The 19,146-nt window shown below is 35.2% G+C and overlaps 1 protein-coding gene across 1 annotated transcript in view; it reads right to left on the minus strand.

Moving 5' to 3' along the window:
- The window catches only part of LOC149083109 (monocarboxylate transporter 10-like), a 134,003-nt gene that overhangs the window by 101,760 nt on the left and 13,097 nt on the right, over nt 1-19,146 (minus strand). The window lies entirely within an intron of this gene.

Here is a 19,146-nt window from a genome sequence, read left to right on the forward strand (position 1 = left end):
TAGTTCAGTCGAACAATTCGTTGTACTTTGGACTGATGATAGAAAAAATACCAATTTGATAATTGATAACTTGTGTCACCATCGTGAGTGGAGATGATAATGAAACTTTTTCGTTTTTGTGTGTAGAGACAATATTTCTTTCTTTTTTTCTTTTCTTTTTTTTTGGCTTATTCTGTAAGAATCTTTTTCTATTCAAAGAATTCGATGATTTCATCCAAAGATTTGAAATTGATTTATCAGGCATGATAAGTATCGACATCCATGCAAAATCAAATAAGAGAAACGTCTCGTGAAGCCTACAAATGAAAATATTCGCCCCACTCCTTCCTGGAGAACTCAAGATAAGTGATGCATCTGTGAACCATAACTCACCAAGATACATACGAATAGTGTTATTGTTTATCACCACAATGGTATTTGATGGCAGAAGTGCGCGATGAGGTAAACAGGAACTACTTGGCATACGTAAGATTGATGGACAACCGAATCGCCCTCGAGGATCACCGATGTATCATTCTATCCACCCATACAAGCAAACACTCCAAATACGTTCTTTCTTATTCACCACAATCACAAACACTTACGTGTTATCAAGGAAACAGTAGGTAACTGCATATTTACTGCCGTGTTACGATCAATTTGAATTGTTTTCAGTCCGTTAAAGGAGAGAAAAAAGCCAAATCTAGATAATATGTTTCACGGTAATGAAGGATTACGTATCCTACACTCTCTTCAAAAGACCGATCGCTCTTGTAAACGTCGTATAAGGTAAGCAGCGGTCTATAAAAATTTTAACATGCCGCAACCCCAGTGAGTTTTTCTTTTCTTTCCATGTAACATTTTCCGGGAGGATAAGTGATCACATTCCCAATGTGATTGCTTTCTCTCATTTCCAGAAACAAACAACCACGACTACTTAACCGTGCACGCAGTTGGTAGATATTTTGAAGGGGGGGGGGCAATTTCTATATATAACGAATTAGTGCACGCCGAACAGAATAGGATTGGAATCAGAATTTTTCCCGCCGACTTTTGGAAATCATGCCATAAATGCGGCTTGCAAGTTGACTAAAATTTTAAAGCCTATAGAAGAAAATAAAAGTGAAGACTGTGGTTTTTTTTTTTTGTGACAACACATGAGTGCACATGTCTAAGTACTGCATATGAGAAGGTTCGATAATTGACGAAGTTGTGTTTCCTAATCATTTTTTCCAGGTAAAATACCAGCGAAACTTGCCAGGGCATTGTGGTGGACTCTCACCAAGAGGATCTAAGTTCGAAAATCGTTGGCAGCACAGTGATGGTTGGCTGAAGTTCGTTTTTTACGGTTTTCAACTTTGAGTTGAGGCGCTTTCCGTTAAAAAGTCTCTCAGCAAACAGCAGGGAGATCTTCAACCCCATACTGAAATAACATGAAAATTCTGGCTTTCCATTTTCTTTTCAAAATATGGAAGCCAGACCACAGCACCAGTGTAACATGAAACAAGAGAGCATAACTCTGAGAAACATAAATACGTTAGAGCTACGCACATATACACAACTCGTTCCTACATGTACCAATTTGTTAGAAATTCCTCAGAGGAATTTTTACGAGGTGCATGTGTAATTGAGTAGTAGTAGTCATTTTATTACATTATATACAAAATTTTAAAGCCATGAAAAAATTTAAGATTTTGTCAATCGAGAATTTTTTTTCTAATTCCAGTGGCGTGACGTCATAGGTAAAATACCAGTACCTTAGAAAGACGCTCTCTCGAGATTGGCTTAGCCTTAGATGGTACTCAAAACGTCTTGAAGCAAAAAGAGTTAAAGATATTCTATCCATTAATGCATGCCGGAACGTATTGTATGCGTATATGTTTGTGGCAGTAATGTATTTATGATGTCAAAGTTATGCTTATTTCGTGTTATTTTGTGTGCTAGTGGTGCTGTTCCCTGTATTGCATATTAGAAATGAAAACGGCATATTCCCGAATTTTTAATTGTTTTTTTTTGTGGCCGAAAACTATGACGATTTTCGCATTTGACGTATCACGAATTTAATTATGAACATTGAAAGTGTTTGTACAAAAAACAATCTTTTTATTTTTATTTTTTTTATATGAATTTGCTTGTATAAGTCAACAAAGCTTCTCGAAATAAACAAAATTCTATTAAGTAACTCAATAATGAATCAATAATTTCGTTGCAGAAACTTTCACCTTGATAAGTCCTGTTTTGTGAAGCAAAATATTACATGTTTTTTTTTGCGTGGAAAAGGTAAATGCCAATAACATTTCCATAGCGGTTAGAAATTCACACGTGGAAGAAAATCTCAGTTTCGATTTTTCAAGACATCGATATCGCCATTAGTACCTTTTGTGTTATATACTGCTTTTCTCTTTCTCCTTTTTCCTCTCGATGGAAACGCTTTCTTCTTTTCTTTACATTTGTTTCTTTCATTTTAAAAGTACAGTCTCAGCAAAGGTAAAAACGGAATTTTTATTTCCGAATCCAAAGATATAAACAGCATTGGAAATTCTTATAAATTTTCAAACATTGAGAAGAATGAACAGCTAAAACAGCTCTAACTTACGCTTATCTCTCGCTGGGGAAAACAAAACTACCGTATATAGTTTAGAACATATACACTTTATGTTTAGCAGTTTTTCACACGGAAATGTTTCCTTTATATGCGTTTATATTGTATTGTAGTACAAGTTTTCGTAAAACGTATACACATGAATGTTTCAGATATCACGTCTGGGTCTTTCATGGATTTTTTTTTTCTCTCAATGGGTTTCTTATCGCTCCGAGGGAAGATAAAAACTTTTTATATAATTTAGTATTCAAAACGATGTAATATATCAGCGCCTTTTTTATTATGACGCTGAAACTAGTTTGGGTCTTGATAATAGTGTGGGCTCTGTGGTAGAATTCGGATTTGCTCATTTGTATTTAAAAAAATAAGATTTCTAACAGGATACGGATGGGAACCTTTATCAAGCAAGATTTCGAATGATTTTAATGCATTTTGTTAGTATTTCTATATCCCTTCTACCACATTTATATGTCTGAAGGTTATTAACGAAATATACAGTACGTGGTTCCATAATTCCCCTTGCAGTATTTTACTGGTGAATCGTTGACCTAGAGGCATATTTTCAATTGGAAGAAGGGTATCCAAATAAAGGGTTGACCTCAGATACGTCATTCATGTTGGAAGGGGTTGCATAGTCATTAAAATATAGCATTAACTTTCTATACGGACACCCTGTCCTCAAAAACTCAATTTGAAAGTTCTTGCTCTGTCTGTCTTGAGGCGAACAAAAAAAATCCATGTTTCTAAGTTCAATATCCGCTGAAATAGGGGAAGAAAATTTATAAATCAGGGAAAGAAGCGATCCATTAGTTTTTGCTTCTTTTTACAAATTTCATCCGATTTTCTAATTCAAATATCTCAACGAACGTTGCACTTCGAAATTGTTCATGTTGGCCTCAAGACCAGGCCCGTCATTTTGGGGGGTGGGATGCAGGGGGGCCGTTTCCCCCTCCCCCTGGCTTTTGAAAATACACTAAGACCTAATTAGAAAGATGAACAACTTTCTAATTCGGGTTCAATCTTTCATAAATTAAGGAGACATATATTTTCTGGATATTATGATGAGTTGAACTCCGAAAGAAAAGTCATCTCGTCTCCACCGGGACTCGAACCCAGACCCTCTTGCGTACCGAGCAAGCATGCTTTCTTTCTTTCCAACTAAGCACAATTCGGGTCTATCACCTTGGGCAATTTACCACCTAGTGAGTTGTGCCGGAAGTGTATAAGTGTGTGTACCTCACAGTCTGAGTGCGTATGTAGTGTTGTGTCTGGTTTTTCTGGGCTGCCATCTATAGTTTAAAAGTGAAGAAGTTTAGAAGTGAGTAAACTGCAATGATTGAACATTTGTACTGTTTGTAGGACTGTTGCTCTCTGTGGCAAGACTTTTTAACGGGGAGATCAGCTCACATTCGCACCTCGAAGTTGGAAACCATAGAAAACCAACTTCAGCCTACCACCACTATGGTGACGGTGGGGCTTGAACAAGGGTCCCCTCGATATGAGTCCGTCACTATGACCATTCGACCACCATAGCTGCTGGCAAGCATGCTACCATCTACACCACTGGAGACGCGACTGCCTTCCTGGCAGCATGCTTGCCCGGTATGCATGAGGGACTGCGTGCGAGTCCCGGCGGAGAAAAGATGACTTTTCTTTCCGAGTTCATTTCAGCGTAATATTCAAAAAATATATGTTTCCTTGATATCTTGGGCTGATAAAAAACCGTTTATCTCTCTTTCATGAATTGTTTTTTTACAACAAATAATTTAGAAAAATGTTTATATGCAATCAAACTCAGAGTTATATAACACACAACGTCTATGATTCCACGGAATTTTTTCGTTTGAACCCAGATGTCCTTATAACCGAAGTTGACGTTTTCAAGACATTTCGAGTATGAAAAATTATAATCAGATGCAATCACTACTCAACATAAAGTTGTTTCATTGTGATACGGGTAGCCATGTTTTGGCGAGACAATCACGAGAAACTGGGACCACAAAGTCAGGAACTTGCCAGTACCAGCAACCACTATAGCAAAACCCTTCTTCTTTAGACGAGTGTTGCCAAAAACTCACTCAGTTTTTTTTTTTTTAAACTTTGAATGGATCTTTTTTTAAATATGGTCGTACATATTCTAATAATGAAAGACAAAAGTTATTGCCTTTCATATTTTTTCACTTTGAGCAAAAAAAGGGTTCGTAACCATTACAAACTTGTCCGAATACATTTTCAAGTGCCCAAATATGACGCAGAAATCAATCAAGTTTGCTTTGATGATACTAACCCTCAATATTCCAAAAACCTTGCCGACCCCGACTTTCAGATTTTTGACAGTTGAAGAGAGTTTTGAAAGAGTTCAAATAGTTGTTACAGTGTATATTAGTATAATCAAAGCAAGCTGTATTTGTTTTCATATCATATTATGTAATTAAGGACAATTTTTTTTTTTTATTCCTTTACTCAGATTTAATTTTTTTTTTGAAAAATTCAAATTTTGATAACTTTTTCCAAATTTCCGGTTATTTAGTTTTTAGCAAGTTACTTTCAATAAAAGAAAATCCATTGGTTTCCATGTCATACGTTAAGTTTTAAAGATTTCGGACAGTCAAGTGCAGTTTTGGACAGTTTAGGACAATTTAGGACAGTAGAATCCATGTTTCCTGTCCCAAACCCCAGCCCTTGTTCAAATTCATCTTCATTATAAAGAGTAAAAAGGTAAGTAGTGAACTTTACGAAAGAATCTATGCTCGTAAAATTTTCTCAATGTTACCTCTAGAGAATTTTAAATTTACCTCCACCCTATAAGTTAAATATATAGTAGGATTTATACTAAAACATTTATTTTTCTTTATCAAACAAAGAGACATCGTTAGTTAGAAGCTCGCCAATATCTCTGCCGTCCGATCATCCCACAGCCACAAACAGGACGTGATTAGTAAATAGATTGAAATACAGAACTATCCCCCGACACAATCGCGAGACAGAGAAGATAAGGAGCAATTCATCTACTTTATCCGGTTCCGATAAACGTGATTATGCCACTAATTTCAAACCAGGACGGATGAGCTCGTGTGCCAAGCAACGCAACTACTACCTCATTAAAGAACTTTCACCTAATTCTTGGTCGGAGGGGGTGGAACCTGAGTGTTCTTTTGAAATAAATCATTTTTATCCATCTATGTGTAAATAAGAGCATTTGCAGATAACATTCTCTCTTGGAAACGGAGTTCTTAAAGGAATTGTGGAATATAATTAATGTCGGACGGATCATATAAAATTACGTAGTTTCTTCATATATTTTGTTATATAGTTGCATTTATCTTCTTTATTTGGTCTCCAGCAGAAATGTCTTTTGGGTTTCCTGGACCACGGTGGGAAACCAGCAACCATTTAACTCAATATTTAACGAAATATAGGGTGTCCCGTAAGTCTCGATTCAGTCTTTATCTCAGCAACCGTTCGTCGTAAAGTATAGTTCTAATTTGAAAAATGCTGAAAATGTGTTCAGAAATAACTCTGTGCCAGTTTTGAGATGAAAAATATAGTTTGCCATAAAATGATATATTATAAATTTTTATACCGTCTTGTTCTCTAATTTCCAATTGAAAAGTTGTTTCCCCTGTCTACTGAGGCCAACAAACAAAAATTCCACGTTTCAGAAAATGCAGTGTGAGAGAACATCATAAGTTATGGAGAGAAGCGTAATGTAATCTGTAAATTTATGCTGTTCTTTCTAACTTTCTCCGTTTTTTGAATTCAAATATCTGAGCGAATATTGCACTTAGAAATATGAATTTTTTTTGTTGGTCTCAAGAGAGACAGGGCAACAAATTTCTAATTGGAAGTTAGCGGACAGTGGGACCGTATAACAATTTAGATTTTTTTTATTTTATGTGACACACTGCATTTTCACTCTCGAAGCTGGTACAGAGTGATTTTGTGAATATTTCATTTTTCTGGATTCCTTATATTCCCGGTACGTTCTTGCGATTGTTGTGCGCAAAAATCCGAATTTCATCTCTACCTCGGAGACGCTGTGACTCATCTCACGAGCGCCGATTACTAAGTCACGTTCGAAGTCACTTAAACCGTAATTACCTGCCATTGGAAGAAACAGCAGAAACCTATTCTACACTTTCACTAGCTCCCTGTTGTCTTATATAGGCACTGCTGACCGCATCGAGTTATGTTTATCGGTAGCATTGCTCTCTTATTTGCAGATGCTATTATGTACCAGTTTTTCCTGGCATCTCAGTTTATATTAATAAATTTCAGAATTGTTTGTTTGTTATCTGTTCCGAGACCCGTGGTCTGCGGTTGTCTGCGGTTACTAATCCCATCTGAAATGTTTCTTCGCAGAGAGCAGGCAGACCCTACAACACGATACTAACACAAAAATGCAGTCATCTGCCGTTTTTAGTTCAAAATTTGGAACACAGATGGCAACACTGCTCGAACACAAAACACTTATAATTCTAACAATATAAATATGTTAGGTACACACCTACACGCAGAATACACGTTCGTAACATGTATCACTTCCTGAGACCTTTGAGGCAAAAGTTTCTTGCTAATTATCAGCAGGAAACTCACTAATCACGCTATCATGCCCTAATCAGCAATAACACTATCGTGTCCTTATCACCAATTATCACAACCAACACCTTATCACCAATTATCACAACCATCACCATATCACCACCCATTACGTCCTAAAAAAATGAAACGTTTCTTTTTTTTTAGTGTTCAATGCTGACTCAATATTTAGGTGATTTTGAGCTAAAAATTTACGATGCAGTTCATTTAACATTCACAGTAATATTTATTTCCATCCAAGTTAATCATTAAAAACACTACACATAATTACCACATTTTACCAGAATATTAAAATTTCCACAATTTTTCAAAATTCACACGTGCATGGGGTGCACGACATTTTCAGACCACGAGCTCGAAATTAGTACAGTACTACAATGGTACATATATATTCTGATTTGCACCTCTGTTTTCAAGGTTATCAAGATACGTAGCAAGATAAAAAAAAAGAAAAGAAATATAGATTGTTTTTCCAATTATAATAATATAATATACATTTATCTATATAAAAAATACTACTAAAATATAATAATATTATATTACCAAGCACAAATCGGGAATAAAATGAACAGTATAAAATAGAAAATTTCTATTTAAAAAATAGATGCTTGAAACGAAGGGAAAGAAGTTTGGTAATTTTTGCAGAAAGCGATTTCCTTCACCTGTTACCTTTCGGCTCTCCTTCTAGCGCATATGAACGTTGTTGTCAGATATAAAAGATTTAGTAATTTATTCCTCTTTTCTTTTGATGGTGGAGCTACGTTTTAAAGAAAAATAGCGAAATTTTTAGTTCGCTTTATTACCTCAGAACATCCACGTGTCCATCTTTTATTTTTTGACTCGTAGTATTTCGTTAACGACTAGAAAGTAATGCCATTCGATAATGGTTCCGTATATTAAGTGACCTCTTGACTTTAGAAAATTGCTTCCCTCTTAAAAATTGAATGAAATACGTGAAAAAAAAAAATTCAGAGCAGGCCCCCCCCCCTCCTCCTCCTCCTCCTCCTGAAAATATAATTCACGGTAAACCAAGAAAAAGATGCGTCACGTACCCTTTATTCGTGAGCAAGTCCATACACCTACCAAGCACACGTTTTCTTATTTTCCTCAATACACGTGCTTTGGCTATTCTAAATAATTAGGGGTGTTGCCTGGAAATGTTATGAGTGCACTTTTGGCGCAATTATACTTTGTTGAATCGAGTTCACTTGCCCAATAGAAGTATTCCTAACTTATTTTAAAGCATAACGATATTTCATGAAAAATGAAAAATACTTTAATTATTTTATGAATCAATATGATAATGTAACTGAGAAATATATTAATATGTCAAAAAAATTACGACTCTCAATGGGAATTGTTGAGATTATAGAAATTTAATTACACTCTTATCTTCAAACATGGTCAAAAATCCTCAAAAACTATACTCCAGTAAAAACATCATTAAAAATATTATTCAACCATTGATTTATTTTAAGTTGAAAATACATATATTCGATTGTACGTGTTATGCTATTATAACATAAAACTTCACATATCTGTAAAATACTTGTTGTTGTGTTTTTCTAAATTTTCAAAAGTTAAGAAAAAAATTTAACGTTAAAACCTTGTGCGCATGATAAAATGGCGTGATATTTATTTATTTATTTAATACCACGCTACAGAAAACAATCCAATTACAGCAAGGTATGACCGAAACATTGTAAATATAATAAAATCAAACAGAATAGAATGCAATACACAGATATGAAACATATAAAATAAAAACAAACACTAGTCAATACCAAATAAGTAAAATAAAGGTCTGTATAAAATCACCGGATCAATTAAAAATGAAAATAAATAAAAACACACGAGACGATAAAAAAAAATGAATAAACAAATAAAAACTAAATATTTAACAGTCGAATACAAGAAATCACCATTTAAATATTAAAAAAAATCTCTGATCAATCGGAGAGAAGAAGCTCTTTGAATTTACCAATAGGTGTCGCAAATATATCAAATTCATCAGGTAAACTATTATACAAAATACAAAATCTGTTAATAGCACAAGACATACCAATCAATGTCCTAAAGTGAGCTACATAGAATAATTTATTTGACCTTGTGTTGTACCGTGTGACCAAGAATCCAATTTTTGATAACAGAAAAGAACAATCGATATTACCATTAACCAACTTCCAGAAAAATTTCTAAGTTCCATTGACGTCATACTGTGTATATCCATGTGTATTCCATTTTTTACTCTTAATGTTTGAAAATTTACAAAAAAAAAAGTAAAAAAGATATGCAAAACGCTATTTTTTAGCAAAGTATAGCACATGCAATCGAATATATGTGAGCTAAATTTCAAATAAATCAGTGGTTTAATGATAATTTTAATGATATTTCTTGTACGCATAGTTTTTGACGCTTTTTGGATCATGTTAAATTAAAAATTATGAGACCCATTAAAAACAAATTTCGTAATTATGTTTTAAAAATTTTATTTTCAGAATTATATCGTTTATCTTGTATTGTATCAACGTATACAGAGTGTCCCGTAAGTGCTTATTCGGCTTTTATCTCATCAACCACTCGTCGTAGAGGTGTTTTCAATTTAAAAAATGCTCGAAATGTGTTCAAAAACCACCCTGTACCAGTTTCAGACTGGAAATACTGTGCGCCACAAAATAAAAAATCTGAATTTTCATACGGTTCCCCCTATCCCCTACTAACTTTTCTAAGCTAGATCGTTGTTGCCCTGTCTCCTCTGGGAAACAAAAAAAAAGTTCCACGTTTCTAACCGCAATATTCACTGATATATTTGAATTCAAAATCGGAGAAAAGTTGGAAAAGAATAGAATAAACTAACAACACTTATTTTCCCTCATTTTTATGCTGTTCTTTCTTTTCTCCGATTTTTGAATTTAAATACCTCAGCGCATATTGCACTTAAAAATGTAGGACTATTTTTGTTGGTCTTGCGAGAGATAGGCTAAAAACTTTCTAACTTAAAGTTAGACAACAGGGGGACCGTATAAAAATTTTATTTTTTATTTTATTTCATGACACACTTTATTTTCACTTTTGAAACTGGTACATTTCTCAACGCAGTTTGAGCATTTTTTAAGTTAAAATCATGCCTCTCTACGATGAACGGTCGATGAGATAAAGGCCGATGTATTTACGGGACACTTTGTATATAGGTACTCGATAATGCACTTTGTTTAAAAACCATTCTTCTCTAGTCGCGGGACTACGCAGCCCTGCACTGCAAATAAGCCCTCGCTGCAGGCATTCACAGAAGAGTGTGAAATTCTATAATAAAATCAATAGAATTCGCAATTCCCCTGTTCAAGATTGCCCAACTAAACAGTAATATCAAGCGAGTTCTTTTTCTATTCTCGCTATTTATTTGAACTCTCTTGATGGAATAAGATTCTTGGGATTTAATGTCGGCAAAGCGCACAGCACGATGCGCCGAATTTCTTCTCTTCACGTAAAGCAAATACAGTAGAAAGTGAATTGTTACGGGTAAAGCATTAATCGTGTGATGTTTGTCTTAGGCAAAGAGGATGTATGTATTTTGGATTTGAAGGGCCACTTTAGCACGAAAGCTCTGGCGTTCTAGGAATGTCTGCGAAAGTTTTATTTGCACACCTTAATTAGCGATTCTCGCGTGCTCTCTTTGTATTTCTAATCTAATTCCGAACTCTTTGATTGATCAATATTCACAAACAATGTAATGAAAAAATGTTATTTATTCAGAAGACACAGGAAGAGTTAGATTCCAAAGCAGTGAACATGAGTGATTAAGGGATTTTTCTGGTTAGAAATACCTGGATACCATATTTACATTTTCACTGTTTTCAGATCTCCTTTTCATGAGACCCTTTCTGCATTTGAAGACCAGGGTCGTGCCCGGGCAGGCCCATGCGTTAACACGTCAGTGAAACATAACAAATATATGTGACATAAATATTCATATTTATTGTCATAATTGCTACAAAAACGTGCGTAAATTATGCAAATTATCTTCGTCTCGATTTCAGTAATGGTTATGAATTAAAGTAAGATCAATGGAAAAAAAGAGACCTTTTCAATTAAAAAAAGTCGAATTTTTTTCATTGACGTCAAAAGCAGAGTTCGTTAGCATTACTCTCTAAAGGAATTAGAACCACTGATCAATGACGCCATAACCGAGGTTTCGTTATAACTGAGTTAAACAGTATAAACAGAACCCAAAAGAAATCGCTATTTCAAATAATTTCTTATTTTTTGAATTCTAAAACGACTAGGCATCTTTCGTGAAACAAATATTTGTAGGTTGGAGAACATGGTTAGAGCTTCTTTCCACACTTTATTGCACCAAAATAGCTTAAATTTCAAGTCGCAACCGGTTTCAACGTAATCTGATTACTTATAACAACTAAGTAATGATTACGTTACTAAGCAAACATACTAAGAATTACGTCGATACCGTCTCACGGGTTCTATGTCAAAAATAAATAAATAAATTATAAAGAGAAAAAAAAATGATGACGTCAGAGAAAGTAAAATAAGTCAATACGTATAGCTGTATCCATCTGAAATGAAAATAAGAATTATAACACGAAATGAAAGGACAGGATTGTATTGCAATCTTGAGGTGTATGATATCAATAACAACTACTCTTATAAAAGTTTTACAGTTAATATATTAAACTTCCCGAACCTTAAACTCATTACTATGACAAGTAAACTCATGAATAAGTATAATGATAAGTGTAATAATAAAATAATATACGAGTCCGTTCAGATGATTCTAGCAAAGATAAAAATTGGAAACTTTTTTCGATGGAATTACAGTGAAAAAAATGATCGAAAATTATTTATTAATTTATTTCTCGTTAACTGCGATTATTTTTGCCCAAGGGCTTCTGACCGACACCATCCAGTTTACAAAAAAAATGTGTAAAAATGAATAGGTAATACAAATATACAAATACAAATACAACGCCACAACAGGCAAAATGCCCAACGAGGTGGCTGATAAAAAGATGCCCATAAAAATATGGTTGTCATATGTTTCAAAAATACAGCAACCCAATTAAAAATGCAATTAACACAAATTACAAACAATATATACACATGATAAAATATTATACAATGCCCATAAAGAATACTTATGGTTGTCTTATTCTAAGAATGGATAGCTTCTCGATTTACCCCAACATGTTTATCGTATTTCTTTTTAAACGTGTCAATTGTGTTACAATTTACTACCTCCGGGGGTAAGCTATTCCATTTATTAACAACCCTATTGGAGAAAAATTCCCTGCGACACCATAACCTTGCATTGTCCCTCACCAATCGATACTGGTGTCCCCTTGTAAAAGCAGTCGATTGGCGGTGTACTAAAAGTTCATGGTCCATCCTATCCATCCCATTGAAAATTTTGAACACTTCGATCATATCTCCTCGACACCTGCGTTCATCCAATGTAAACATATTCAAAAAATGAAGTCTTTCTTCATAACTCAAGCCCTGTGTGCCAATAAGGACACGCGTAGCTCTTCTCTGCACCCCTTCAACCAAGTCTATGTCCCTCTGTAGGTATGGTCTCCAAAACCTTACAGCATACTCCAGTCCAGGACGAACTAAGCCTCGAAAAAGCGGAAGAATGACTTTAGGAGAACGCGAAGAGACCTTTTTGAAAATGAGACCAAGCATTCTATTCGCTTTTTTGACAACCGCTGAACAATGTTCAGAAAACTTAAGTCGCTCGTCAATGAGAATTCCCAAATCGGTGACTCTAGTTGCATCCGGGATAGTGACACCATTCAACTCGTAAGAGAACCGTGGGTTGTTCGAACCAAAATGAGCGACCATGCACTTATCTACGCTAAACGTCATGCTCCATTCATTTGCCCATGCTGCAATCTTGTTTAAGTTGGTCTGGAGCAACTCCCTATCGCTTTCATTCCCGATTACCCCCATTAGCTTCACATCATCTGCGAATTTGCTAGTAATTCCATCGATACCCTGATCGAGTTTATCGATAAAAAGTGAAAAAAGTATGGGGCCAAGGACACTTCCCTGAGGAACTCCACTTGTGACGTCTGTCCAACCAGAGAATTCCCCGTTCACCATAACTCGTTGCGACCTATCTCTTAACCACGATTCTATCCAATTCAGCAAGTTGCCCCCTATTCCAATCTCGTGTAAACGCTTCAAGAGTTTGCCATGTTGGACCCGATCGAATGCCTTCTGGAAATCAAGGTAAACAACGTCGACATTTTTGCTCTTACCCAAAGCCTTAGTCACGTAATCATAGAAGCAAAGGAGGTTAGTTACACATGACTTCCCCTTCCTGAACCCATGCTGATTATCCGACAATACATTATTCTCGTCTATCCACTTCACAAACTGCCTTTTGATGATAATTTCCAAAATTTTCGAGAGGGAGCTCGTCAAACTCACTGGACGATAATTAGACACCACTTCTCTACTACCCTTCTTAAATATCGGAACAACGTTAGCCAGTTTCCAATCTCTCGGGACGATACCCTCAGCAACACTACTCCTGTATATCTGTGCGACTGGCCCCAACAATTCATTAGCACCTTCCCTGAGAACCCTGGGATAGATATCATCTGGTCCTGGTGCTTTGCTTGCACATACATTTCTTAGAAGATTTAGGACCTCCACGTCTTCCACTTGAATATCGTTGAGCGTTTTATTACCCCATGCAACACCCGTATATCGAATATCATTATCTCCATTAAAAACCGACGCGAAAAAGTCATTGAAAGCACTACACATGCCTACATTGCTCTCTACTTTTGAGCCTCCTATCGAGAGGGGGCCAACTGTCCCCTTACATCCATTATTGACGTATCGAAAAAATGATTTTGGGTCAGAGCCAATGTTATCTGCCAACCTAGATTCAACTTGCTTTTTACTATCCCTTATCGCTTTCTTCAACAGTCTTCTTTTATCAGTAAACAATGATAGGTCACCTCGTCCACTTTTATACTCTCTGAATGCTCTTTTCTTTTCAAGATAAAGGTTCCGCACGCTATCCGTGAACCATAGAGGGTGTGATGTACAAACACGCTTTTTTCGAACAAAGGGTATGACGTCGTGCAAAACAGAGGACAGCTTCGTACTAAATTCTTCCCATTGACTTACCACCCCTACTGATTCCAACCGGTCTTTGAAAACTTCCGCTAACCTTCTTCGCAAAACATCAAAGTTAGTTCTCCGAAAACAAGGAACCAGTCTTTTGTTATCAACCTTACCCGAGGAAAAGTTACAGAGAAATCTGACGATACGATGATCACTGGAAGAAAACTCTTCCCCCACCGAAACATGTTCAACTAGATCCTCAGAACTAGTAAGAACTAAATCCAAAATAGCAGTACCCCTAGTGGCTTCTGATACATGCTGATACAAAAAATTTTCGAGCACCAACTTAAGAAAGTCTCTTTCATACTGATTTCCAGATGAAAGGTTCTCCCAATCAATACCCGGGTAATTGAAATCCCCTAGTATGAGAACCCTCTTTCGCTTACACATGTAGGAAATTTCATCATGCATTTTGGCGATATAGTTTTGATCCCTATTCGGTGGATTGTAACAAACCCCAACAATAAGCTTATGACGTCTTTTGTTCTCAAGTTCAACCCATATGGTTTCAATATCACTTCTCTGCACGTTACACTCTCTAGCCTTCAAACAGGATTTCACGTATATCAACACTCCACCCCCTTTCCTATCAGATCTATTTCTCAAAAAAGTATCGTATCCGGAGATGTGTAAGAAAGATTCATCCCCATCGCTTGCCCAAGATTCTGTAATGGCTATAAGATCCAAGTCCTCCACAACTATCATAGTTTCTAAAAAATCTTTCTTGTTACCCAAGCTCCTGGCATTTATTAACACACATTTTAATTTGCCCGGTGGTTTGTTGTCAATCGAGAAGCCATCCAAGTCAGAGGTGGGTAATTCCCCGTCAGTACTGTTGTGATTATCATTAACTAACCCGCATTCCCGACTACGTGGTCTGGGAGTAAAAAACCTGACCTAAGACTATCGTAAACCTCCCAGACCCCTCTCTTATTTAGATGGATCCCATCCGAACGAAGCCACCTATCGGTAAATGCGGGAAGCTCCAAGAACGTGACCCCAAGTGAGGAGCAAATGTCCTTCAGGCCTATATTGAATTGGTGGATCCTACTCCTATATCCCCTACTACCCCTTGGCAGCACTGGAATCACTGCCACATCTGAACCCCCCTCCCTAGCGGATAATAGTAAATCCCGGTATTCTGACAGAAAGATATAACTAAGTGAGTATAAAATATATACTCACTTTATGTATATCAAATGGAAATATCTAATTTTATAATGAAATTCATCGTGATATAATTAATTTGTTATTGTATTAGAAAAAAATCACTTCCTGATTGGTTTTTCTTTCATATTTCCTAGAGAGTTTATTGAAGGGAAAAAAGGTTTCGGGACGTCGAATGGAGTGAAATCTCTCGCTACTATCTATCTAATTACGATCCCGAAATCATTAGGAAGTTCACATTACTGTAATATCTGGGGGGGGGGGTTCGTTTTCTCTAACCGCGCATCTACTGATAGCTTTCTTCTCTCAGTTTCATCTTTCTTTCTTTTTTTATCAATGTTATTAATGGTGAGTATAAGACGCGTGTCTAAGAGTGCTAAAAATACTGGTTTACATCGCATTCTTCAAGATAATACTAGAAAGAACTTATTATCTCTCGTTTTTGGGGAATTTTTGTGGCAGCTAAATTTGGGGGAATGACATGACTCTTGAACTATAGGTAGTGGTAATGATTAAAAGCTAATTGCTTTTAGAAATGACTTCACAAGAAACCCACTTCATTGGAAAGAGTATGCAAAAAAATGGCACGTGTGTCGATCGATGCATAATAGTATATATAATACCTAAATACCGAAATATTTAAATTAATTAGAGTAGATTTACTCTACAGGATGAACATTTGAGTCCGTTTTACCCGGAATAACATGAACCGTTGATCCTAGAAGAAGCATACTTCCCAATCGAAAAAATATCCAAATAACGTCTACAATTGATAGACAACCAAGTTCTGCTCCGAAGGATCAGATAACTCAAGGATAACGTTACATAAAATGAAAATATATATGTAGTACTGATGTCAGCCAAAAGAAACGTATACAATTTGACAAATTAAGGGATCTCATATCCTTTAACATAGTGAAAAACTATGCTCTGGTAGAAATATCATTAAAAATTCTACTTAAATATATACCATTGATTTATTTAGAATTTTTACACATATTTTTGATTGTATATGCTATCCTATGCCAGTACAAAGTTTTATATGTCTCTAATGTATTGTAAATTTTAAACTAAATGTATTAAAAACAGCTTGCGCATAATAAAATAGCATGACATCACTGGCATTGAATAAAAATTGATTCAAAATAAAGGACACTGTTCAGTTCGTGAAATGAAGCAAAAGACAGATTTCTATGACTCAACCTTATTTAAAAGTAAATTTTGAAATTTTGGAAATCAAATTTTAATTTTTTTTCATGCAAGTTAATAGTTAAAAACACTGCACATAATTTCTACAATTTTTCAAAATTCACACGCATGAGGTGAACGACATTTTCAGACCACGAGCTCGAAATTAGTACAGTACTACAAGGGTACATATATATTCTGGTTTGAGCTCTGTTTATCAAGATCCGTAACAAGATTTTAAAAAAAAAAGGAAAATAGATTATTTTTCCAATTATAATAATATAATAATAATGCTAAAATATAATAATGTAAAACTTAACACTGGAAATAAATCAATGTTATATATATAAGTAGTATTTTTAATGATATTTCTACTGGAGCATAGTTTTTCACCATGTTAAAAGACATGATACCCCTTAATGAAAAGAATATCACGAAAACTCAGACTTTTTTGCTTCTTTTACGCACTGTTACAATACTTTACAGTATTAAAATATGTAGTTTATTTAGTAAGCACTTTTTTCGGCTGTTAAAAAAAATTGGCGTCCTTTGGAAGTTCACAGCAACTGTTTTTTCAATGGCAAGTCGTGAAACTTCTTAGAGGAAAGAATTTTCTTGTATCTTCCAAGACTTTTTCTAAGACCTGACCGTTGTTTTTCCTACTCAATTTGCAATGTGAATTCGGAAAACGGACTTCATCTCATATACACGTATATATCAGCGAAAAGACAAGAATGCGGGTGTAGATAATTCCATGAAGATCCCAAACTTACGAATTGGTTTCCTTCATAAATAATACTATTTATATGTATATATGCATCGAATCCGAACAATAAGAAAAGGCAATAACTTTTTTAGAGCGTAAGAAAAGCACTTTCCTTCCGATATATATACTGTACATGTGACGGAGGCTATGTGGGTGAGCTCAAGAAAATGTTTAAATGCAACCATCTGGAAACTTGCACATTAACAGCTTGTAAGAATCTTCTGGATAAACGTGTTTTGCATTTTACTGCCCCATTTTGCCTCCATATCTTCCACGTTGGTTCTGCCCCAGAAAAAGTTTTTCGTGTTGTATAAATGAATTCGGTTTATACATTTCGGTTAAACTTTCCCCTTTTTTCTTTCATCGCACCTTCCGCAATGTTTTGTTTCTGTTATTATTTAATTTAAAGTTATATGCATTGATTGATCACGCAATTTTTCTTGCAATATTTATGTTGAAAACGAGGTGACTAAACAAAAGTATGTTTCCATGCCTAATTATAAAAAAAGAAGAATGTTTTAGGTAAAAGTGAATGTGTGTGAGATATTTACTTTACAGTAATACCCCGAGTTGCACGATTTCATATTTACGCGATATCCTGTGAGAGATGCACATTTCTGAAATTCAAGCATAATCACCGTATTGTTGTTGAGACAGTAGACATTAAGTGATACTCAAGTAAACATTGGTCAATTCGTCGTATGTAATGAAACTGTACTGATTTGTGAGAAGCTATAGTATACAGGGCGCATAGGAAAGCCCCTTTATACTGAAATAACTTAGAACTGTTGATCCTAGAAGCCTACTTCAAATTATAAAAAGTATCCAAATAACGTGTAGAACTCAGGTACGTCATTCGTATTGCAAGGGTTGGGTAGTTTCTAAAATTTAAGAAAAAAAGATTTTGATTTGCTCACCCTGTCTTGAAAAACCCAAATTGAGAAAGAGAGAGACAGTTGCGTTGCTCTGCCTTTCCCGAGCCCAACGAAAAATTCAATGTATTTAAGTGTAATAGTCGCTTCAATATTTGAATTAAAAAATCGCTGTAAATGAAAGAAAGAATCACTTAATTAACAGACACAGAAGCTCATTCTCCGCTTCATATGCTGTTCTCTCTCCCTCTCTACTATGTCTCACTTTCAGGGATATCCAAATTCAAATATCTCAACGAATATTTCACTTAAAAACATGGGATTTTTTTTTTTTTTGGGCTCAGGACAGACGCATCCAAAACAACTTTCGGGTGAGGTGATTATGCTGTTTCAATCATTTGAATAATATAAAATTCATGAAAATAATTCCGAAAATTAAAGTTATTTGACTCAAATTTAATTTCATTCGTTAATGAATGTAGTTCATTAATAAGTTTTGTAAATCCACCACCTTGGCTCCGAACATATACTGCATGGTTTGCCACTATCTAATTAATCATCTACTTCTTAATATGTCTTTCATTGTTTTTGAGCTAAGCTATCATCGAGTATATTTCCAATTCAAGTAGACTTCAATTTAAAAGAATATCCTCTCGCAATTATCAGCCACCGATCTTTTCGCCATAACGATATTAATTTGTTCTCTAATTCATGGATAACAAGTTACCTAAATTATCACCTGAATTGAAAATAAATGTGACAATGAGGGAAAAAAATAATACTGTATATAATAAAAACAGGATCAAGAAGAAATTGTT

The sequence above is a fragment of the Pholcus phalangioides genome, unplaced genomic scaffold (assembly GCF_987345545.1).
Source record: "Pholcus phalangioides strain wild (caught in Gottingen) unplaced genomic scaffold, Ppha-v1.0 ptg000009l_1, whole genome shotgun sequence".
Classification (NCBI taxonomy): domain Eukaryota; kingdom Metazoa; phylum Arthropoda; class Arachnida; order Araneae; family Pholcidae; genus Pholcus; species Pholcus phalangioides.